The 9,224-nt window shown below is 32.1% G+C and overlaps 1 long non-coding RNA gene across 16 annotated transcripts; it reads left to right on the forward strand.

The window, feature by feature from the left end:
• Positions 1–283: 283 nt before the first annotated feature.
• Positions 284–4,827, forward strand: LOC145091828 (uncharacterized). Of its 16 annotated transcripts, XR_013702303.1 has the most exons (8): positions 284–555; positions 759–857; positions 963–1,058; positions 1,191–3,747; positions 3,935–3,998; positions 4,099–4,191; positions 4,277–4,415; positions 4,522–4,827. It is a non-coding gene; the product is annotated as an uncharacterized LOC145091828 (long non-coding RNA). The 16 variants fall into 16 exon arrangements; XR_013702291.1 differs by having other exon boundaries at positions 1,191–3,998; XR_013702293.1 differs by lacking the exon at positions 4,099–4,191 and having other exon boundaries at positions 3,823–3,998.
• The last annotated feature ends 4,397 nt before the right edge of the window (positions 4,828–9,224 follow it).

The raw sequence follows: 9,224 nt of genomic DNA on the forward strand, positions 1-9,224 counted from the left end.
CCCTTTATTTAAATAAACACACTCCCAACCTCACTCACTCACCTTACCTTACCTACTCCATCATTTTCTCTATTTAAATAATAGTCTTTTTAGGTAAGACAGGGACCAAACGTGTAAGAAAAACAAATAGTAAGGATCAAGCACGTAACAAAAACAAACAGTAGGGACCTTCCGAATTAAAAAATTAAATTAGGGACCATACGTGCAAATTACCCTAAACGATAGGAATCATTCGCGTAATTTACTCTTTTGATTTTGTTTCACCGTTTCTTTACCCAATCAAGTTCGGATTTGTGTACTTCTTCACCTCTTCCCACCTTCCATTGCTTCCATTTTCCTTCCAATTGATTTAGATCCTTCTAGTAACCTTGCCTCCAATTTCTTCTGATCATCTTTATCTCCAGTTCTTCTTTAACCCTCTGCTTTCAACCACCGCGTAAACCCAATTGATCTTCAAGAAAGCTACCGAAATATACCATCTGCAAGCTTTCAACTTGACAAACGAAAGGAAATTGGATGTAGATGGTAAGTTATGGACCACCGCTCATATACAAGGTATGTGCCTTCGATTGTACCAGCATGCAACACCACCGCATGTTTCCTTTCCATCAAATTTTTTCATTTTTTAAAAAGGCTATAATCTCAGCCACCACCTCTAACCTTCAGCACGAGCAAACCACCACTCACCGATCACCACATTTCCATTCCGTAGTTCGACTGACCACGTCTGCTCTTGCTTCATGTTTGGCCCGATTTAGGTGATTTCTGACCCAATTATGTTCGCTATTAAGGTCGAACTACCCGGATGATATTGCTGAAAGGGGAACTAACTAGATGATGTTGCTTTATGTTTTCGGGTAAATCACTCTTCAAGTTTTGATTTAGGTTTCTTTTAATTTTGGGATTTTCGACGATAGTGATGAGTCGATTGAAATTGTTTTGATGTATTTTCTAACTTTCAGCAGAAGCAATTTCATATAGCAATCATGTCATCGTCGCCTTATTGGTAGGGATTGAACGGATGAGAATATTGTTGTCCCAGGTCTCTCCAACACACAGTTAAGTTTTACATGTTCTGATTTTTGTTGCTTTCTTTCCATTTCTAGGGCAAAAACAGGTGACTGTCCCTGTTTCTGATTTCGTTCTTCATCTGTTAATTTCATCGATTTCTTTTTCTATTACGTTGACAGTGATCACAAATTAGACTTAATTAATCGGCTTGCTGTGAAATGTTATCCCAAGAACATGTTCCAAGGACCCACTTCAAACACAAGGTTTGTTGAAAGTTCTTTGTTATTTTTTCCGTTTTTTTTTTCAATACCTACTAAAAATGAATCAATGTATGTTGATTGTGTTTTTGACCATAAATCCTTAATAGTTTGTTATTGTGGAATAGATTTTTTTTGGCAGGGAGAAATGACATTTTTTCATACGTATTCAGGGGACTTTATACTGAAGACATAGATACTCCTACAATAGTGATTGTCTACGTAAATCATGTCGACTTCGTTGTATTATCTTTTGGTTTTGGTGTTTATTCAGGTGTTAATTAGTTTCATCTCAATTCCTTTAGTTTTTTCGGTTATTTTAATGAGTTTATCTCATGTTGCAGTTTGAATAAGATAAGGATTGACATTAATTTGTTGCATTAACATCATCAGGGTTGTTGAATAGCGACATGGTTCTTCCTCTCTTACAAGGACATATCTATTATTGATGCTTTCAACTTGAAATTAATTAATCAGTATATGATTCCTTTGTTTTGTTTGTAAGGTACTTTTGATGGTAAGTCCATGAAGGTAGCCGAGTTATTGTTCAACAATGGGTTCAAAGAGGCTTATGTTATCTGAGGTGGAGTTAGTGGCAACAACGGATGGCTGTTATCATTCACTTTTTTCTTGATGCTTCATTTTTAGACATCAATTTTTTAGCAAAGATTCTAACGAAAATAAAGACTTGATTTCATCCCCGAAAAAGAAAGAAATCGATACTTTGGGAACGTTTCACAATAGATTAACAGTAGAACTCTATTAGAAAAACATTTTATGTATGTTATCAATAAATCATAGACATGAGGCAGGGTTAAGCTTAAGCAACTATAAGTATCCTTTGAAATGAACCTATAATAATAATTTTTTCAGGGGGTACCAATTATAAAAGAAAATGATATCTATCGCTTTTTAATTTGACAATTTTGGTGAAGGAATTTTCTGAAATTACTATTTAATGATGGAAGCATTCAAATAGGAGAATATTTGGACAAAGTATGTGTTTAATTTATCGTAAGTTTTGGGTAGTCGGATACTCAGGTGGAAGCATACATACATGGGCTACACTTAAGTACATTCCTGATAGAATTGTAGGTATTTCACCGTTTTTTAAATCAAATACTTTTTTTAATCTTGTTATCTTGAATCGAGTATGCAATTTTTTATGTTCAAATCAAATCCAATTTTTTTTGGTTAAAATTGACTCATTTTAGCAGCAAAAAAAAAATACATATATTTTTTGTTATCGTTAATAGTTTTGTGACTAAACTGCCCCTGTGTAAAGTTATTTTGTTAATATTTTAATTTTGCTGAAAGACAAGTTTGCCCCTGCACTTAAATATGCCTCAGTGCAGTAAAATGGGATAGTGTTTGGAGTTCTTTTATGTTCAAATTGAATGGAAAGTTTTTTTTTTTTTTTTAAAATTAAAATCGACTGATTTTATCAATAAAAATTATTTTTTGTTTATTGTTAATAGTTTGTGACTGAACTACCCTTATGTAAGGTTTTTTTTGTTCATATTTCAACTTTGTTGAAAGACCAATTTGCCCCTGCATTCAAATATGCCAAAGTACAATAAAATTGGATAATGTATGCAGTTTTTTTATGTTCAAATTGAATACAAAGTTTTTTTTTTTTTTTTTTTTTTTTGCTAAAATTGACTGATTTTAGTAGTACAAAAATACATATTTTTTGACTAAACTACCACTGTATAGTTTTTTGTTCATATTTCAACTTTGCTGAAAGACCAATGTGCCCCTACATTTAAATATGCCACAGTGCAGTAAAAAAATACATATTTTTGGTTAAAGTTGAATGATTTTAACAGTCGAATAATACATATTTTTTTTTTTTTTATCATTAACAGTTTGAAACTAAACTATCTTTGTGTACGGTTTTCTTTTTAAACATGGCACTATAACTTCAAATTCGATTGCACATTCGCTTTTCAATGCAACAATTAGCAATGTACTTTATATTCTAAAAATATTGCATAATCTACTCAATTATGGCGATGTATTTTCAATTTTTATAATATGATCGTTTTTACAATATGATAGGGAAACAAAAAAATTACAAAATTATAAAATTACCTTTTTCCCCTTTGAACTAGATATATAAGTAAGTAAGTAACCATTTTTTTTATCCGTGTTGGTGAAAATGAATTTCTAGAGTAAACAGATCACATTGATATATAATGCTTATTCTGCTCTCTATCTTCCAATAACATCAAACCATTCATCAACAAAAGAAATAAAAAAAAAATGGGTAGATAAAATTAAAGATTGATATATTTTCATGGAGACAAAAATTTCAAACAGAAATAGCCCTTGAGAGAGAAAAGTAAGTAACATATTTTATGTAATCTATCTTAGATATATTTATTTATCTCAGCTACTGTTGCTACTACTATACGAGTTTTGGAACTATTTGTTGTTTACCATTTCTCACATAGAGCAGCATAGAAGCTTCTTAAAGGTACAATGTCCTTATAACCCTTCTCTATTCATATAATCCAATTCAGTCATTGATTCTTTTTGTTTTCATGCTTAGATGTCCCAAAGTCCAAACTCCGTTGTTCAAACCTTGAGCATTCTTCGTTTCTGTAAACCTTAATTTATGTGGTTCAAGTTATTTAACCCATTTTATTCCAACCCTTCAACAGAATCAACAAAAATAACAAACACCAGGTGTTACAAAAAGCTGAAAAGGATGTTTCAGTCGTGAAGGTTAGTATATAGCTCAATTAGTAAATTATTGATTTGAAAAGTACTACTAACAAATAACGAAGTGTTTGTTTTTGTTCATTCACCCTTTACAAAAAAAAAGGCAAACTTTTTAGAGTTTGTTGTTATAAGTGATTTAAAGTTGATGTAGAAAAAGTAGAAAAAACCAAGTTGTAACTCAAAGATTGTTTTTCAGGTTTGATAATGCAAGTTAACGTTTTTTTTAATATGATTTTTTTCCTAAGCCCTCATAATGGCTGTATCTCTAAATAATAATGCAGAAACTAAGGATTGCTTCATTGATTCCCTTGAAGAATGGAGAAAAGCCAAAAAACTTGATAAGTTTATATTGCTTGGGCATTCTTTTGGAGGATATGTTGTATCTAAAGTTGTTGGAGACCCAAACAGTGACCAACTCAGGTAGGAATTTTGTAACAACATAACACTATTATGATGTGACACTCAGGGAAATAAATATTGTTATTTGTTAATGTATTTATCCTAACTTGGTTGTGTGACGTTTCAGATATAAGATGTGTGGTGTTAGGGTGGCTACGTCTGCGTCTCGTATAATCCTATACCAGAAGACAAGGACAAGGGAATTACTTCAAACTACAATGCATTAATAAGAAAACAATTTTTACTCTAATGGTGTAAACAAGTGTCCAGTTATTGTGTGAGAATTTACTCATTTTTGTACAATATGTATGTAGCATATACATGATATACCTTGTGATCAGGTATATGGTGGTTACTATTGAATTAAAGAGATGCTTTAGGAAATGGAATACAATTCTAAATCGTCTTCGTTAGGGAGACCAAAAAGCATAAATTTGCCTCTGTATGTCTTTAATGACTTGGACCAAAAAAATCACACATCTAGCCCCAATTAGAATTATATTTTTTTGATAGTATCATCAGAACTTTGCATCTTTCTTTTGAAGATCTATTTATGGCCTATTAGTTTCTCCAAATCAACCAATTTCCATATATTCTTTTAGATATAACCATTTGAGTAGTGACATATGATGAAAAGTTATGGGGATGTAGATGGTATACCATTTACCGGAGTTCCAATCCAGTTGTTGCCATTTATTTGCTCATATGGTCATAGCGGTTCATTTGTGGTGATCACTCCAAAGTATGATGCACATCCTATTAGCCTCATAATCGCATTGGGGATTAGTCCGGGTGTTGGCCCGATTTGACCATTCTTTCCAAAAAAAAAAAATCAAACTCACTTTGAATCACTTCTTTCCAATAATGAGTTTTAATTTTTTTTTTGAACAACAAATCTGTTTTACTCCTAAATTACTCTTAAATCTATCTATGTTGGTAGAAGTCATATAATCAGACCCATTAGTCTTTTGTTATTTTTCCATGTTTACTTCTTCTAGTTTTTGAATTTGTTTCGTAAACCATATAAGTATTTTTGCCACTTGTATATTTTCATCTAATTGATATGGTTGTTGTCAATTATCAAGTCTTATCCTAGGATTAGATATCTCTATCTCTTAATCCTTAAATAGTCTCAAGAATACTGTTTGAGCAGATTCTATGATTTTATTTTGATGAATATCTTCTACAAATGACTTGGGAACCAAAACTAGGGATGCCAATTTGACCCGACCCGGTGGAAACCCGGTTCACCCGCCCCGATCGGGGACAGATATTCCCCGCAAAAACGGGTATTTGGTATGGGGCTAGGGGATCCCTATTAGGCTAAAACCGGGGAAGGAGTCGGGGTCGGATATACCAATCTCCAACCCGCCCCGCCCCCGCTTTGATAACATTTTATATATATATATATATATATATATATATATATATATATATATATATATATAATCGATCAAATAACCTTAATATAATTCAATTACACATTCAAAAAGTCAATATATTGTATCGTGTCCAATACTCCAATATGATAATTATCATTTACCAAATTTCTAATCCCAATATTATTCCAAGAGTATGTCCAATTAGGGATGAGAAATTGGGCCGAAAACCCGAACCAAACCGAGAATCGAACCGAATTAGACCCGAATAAGCAATTCGATTCGGTTTTCGGGTATCTATATAAGGCTTATTCGGTTTTCGGGTTATTCGGTCCGGGTTACCCGAATAAGGGGTTATTCGGTCCAAAAAACCGAACCGAATATGAAGAGTCTTTTTTTCCCTTGCGGCCTTGCGTGAGTCGATTTAGTGTTTAATTTGTTTCTTTAAAAAGTTTGTTATGAAATCATAAGCTACAAAAGTCATAAAAAATACAATATTTATTCGGGTTATTCGACTCCTTAATCATCTTGTACATGTTATTTGGGTTATATACTTATACATAGATTTTTGGGTGTTTTGGATGTTTAATATTTAGTGTTTAATTTGTTTCTTTAAAAGATTTGTTATGAAATCATAAGCAACAAAAGTAATGCAAAATAGGTTATTCGACTACAAAATCATTTTGTACATGTTATTCGGGTTATATACTTATGAAATCATAAGTTCAAAAGTAATACAAAATATTCGGGTTATTCGGATTATTCGACTACAAAATATTTGGGTTATTCGGGTCCTTAATCATCTTGCACATGTTATTTGGGTTATTCGGACCGGAACCGAACCGAACCGAACCGAACCCGTATTGCTTATTTGGTTCGGTTTTCGGTTCATACAATTTGCTTTATTCGGTTTTCGGTTTATTCGGTTCGGTTCGGTTCGGTTCCGACCCGAATAACATCCCTATGTCCAATACTCCAATATGATAATTATCATTTACCAAATTTCTAATCCCAATATTATTCCAAGAGTCTGCCGCTGTGAATAGATCTTCGAAGCTTCATTCGTTGTTCCAAGAATACGTACGTCAATCTATTTTTTTTTTCTCGTTGATATGTATTTTTTTTTGTGTGTTTTAATTGTGGTTTTCTTGTTTAACTAATAATTTAATGGGTTCTCTATCGTTTTGTTTAGTAATAATTATGTTCTTTGATTCCCTAATTCAAACGTGAACTATATTTTTTTCGTCGGTATGTATTTTTTTGCGTGTTTAATTATGGTCTTCTTGTTTAAGTAACGACTTAATGAGTTCTTTATCGTTTTGTTTACTACTGTGCTTTGTTTCCCTAATTCAAACGTGAACTATAATCACTAATTTGACTACGTTACACTTGTATCAAAAGCATAAGTTGTTTAAACTCTTGCTAAGTTAATTCTGTTATAGAATTTAAAATAATGTTATAAAGTAATGCATGTAAGTAATCAAAATCTAATTTTCATACATATTGTTCTTCTTCTTCTTTTTTTTTTTTTTTTTTTTTTTTTTTTTTTTTTTTTTATAATCTAAGTGATAACCATCTATTTTTTTATTTGGTAAAGTGATATAAATTGTATGTGTTTTTTGTAGGTTTAGATGGCTACTTCAGATATTGATAAACCACCAACCATGAGTGAAGAACACGAAGAAGATAATAAACAAGAATCTGTAGAAAATAATACGACGGCTGAGCATCCCAAAAAGAGGTTGAAAGCCGCTACTTGGAACCATTTTGATCCGGTTTTTGTTGATGTTGTTTGTAGATGGGCGAAGTGCATACATTGCAAGAAACAACTGACTGATAGATCTAATGATGGAACAACACATTCGAAAGATCATTATAGGATATGCCCTAGGAAAAATACAACGGACATTCGGCAACATATATTAGTTATAGGGCAAAAAAACCACCGATGGTAAAGCTTATATGAGTAAATATTCCTATGACTCTAAAGTATCTAGAGATGAACTAGCAAAGATGATTATAATTCATGATTATCCGCTCTCCATTGTTGAACATTATGGTTTTTGAAAGTATATAGAAAGTCTTCAACCTTTGTTTAAGGTGCCTTGTCGTAATACAATCAAGGGGATATAATGAAGGTTTACGAGGATAAAAAATGTCATATCTTGAAATGTTTTGAAGAGAACAATAGTAGGATTACTCTTACGTCTGATATGTGGACAACAAGTAACCAAAAGAAAGGTTACATGGCAATCACAAAACATTATATAGATTGCAACGGGAAGTTACAAAATCAAATTATGAGGTATTTACTCTAATTAGTGTTATTATTTGTAATTTATATTGGATGAAGTTTTGAAATGTTATATTTTGTTTAATGCAGCTTTATACATGTGCCTTCTCCACACACTGTTGATGCATTGTCACAAGCTATGATGGAATGCTTCTTGGAGTGGAACATTGACAACAAGTTGTCAACATTAACACTTGAAAATTGTTCAACAAATGATGCCATCATTGACAAGTGTTTAGGTACACTTGTAACTTCATCGCTAATTTTAAAAGGGAGAATATTTCATATGCGATCTTGTACACACATAATTAATCTTAGTGTGCAAGATGGGTTTTCTGTGATTGCTAGTGTAATTGAGAATGTTATGAATAGTGTCTCCTTTTAGACAAATTCTCCTAAAAGAATAAAAGATTTTAGACTTTTTGCTCGTTAAGTAGGTGTTGATTGCGAAAAGGAGTTACTTCTTGATTGCAAAACAAGGTGGAATTCCATTTATGTGATGTTGAGTGTTGCTTTGGAATATAGAGAAGTTTTTATTCGTTTGAGCAAAAAGGATAAACATTATGTTTGCTTGCATAGTGAAGATGAAAATAGTGCATCAATTGTTTGCGAAAAATTAAAATTGTTCTATCAAGTGACTGGAAAAATTCTGGTTCCAAATATCCTACATTAAACATTTTCTTCCCTTTGATTTGTGACATGAAACTATTGTTGTTGAGTGTGGAAAGTATCTCAGAATAATGTTATTAAGTCTATGGCATCAACTATGTTGATCAAATTTGAGAAGTATTGGAATGTAATACATAATGTTATGAGTGTAGCAATTGTCTTGGGTCTCAGGTATAAGTTAAAGTTGATCAATTATTTCTTTCCAAAGTTATATGGGGAAGAAGCGAGAAGTGAGATTATGAAAATATGTAACATAATTACTGAGTTATTTGAAGAGTATAAAAAGAAACATGATGAAAAACGAGGAACTTTTTGGAAACGGCAATGTACAACAAACGTCTTTGAGGGAGGGGGTTCTACTTTAAGCAAATCAACATGGGAGTTGGATTTCAAGAATATGCCTTTCTGAGGATGATGGATTTGAAAAAATTGAGTTGGATGATTATTTAGCTGAGAAGTTATTACCGAATGAGGAAGGTTTGACATATT

This window comes from Lactuca serriola, chromosome 3 (genome assembly GCF_051521515.1).
Source record: "Lactuca serriola cultivar US96UC23 chromosome 3, Lser_US96UC23_V15, whole genome shotgun sequence".
In the NCBI taxonomy this organism is placed as follows: domain Eukaryota; kingdom Viridiplantae; phylum Streptophyta; class Magnoliopsida; order Asterales; family Asteraceae; genus Lactuca; species Lactuca serriola.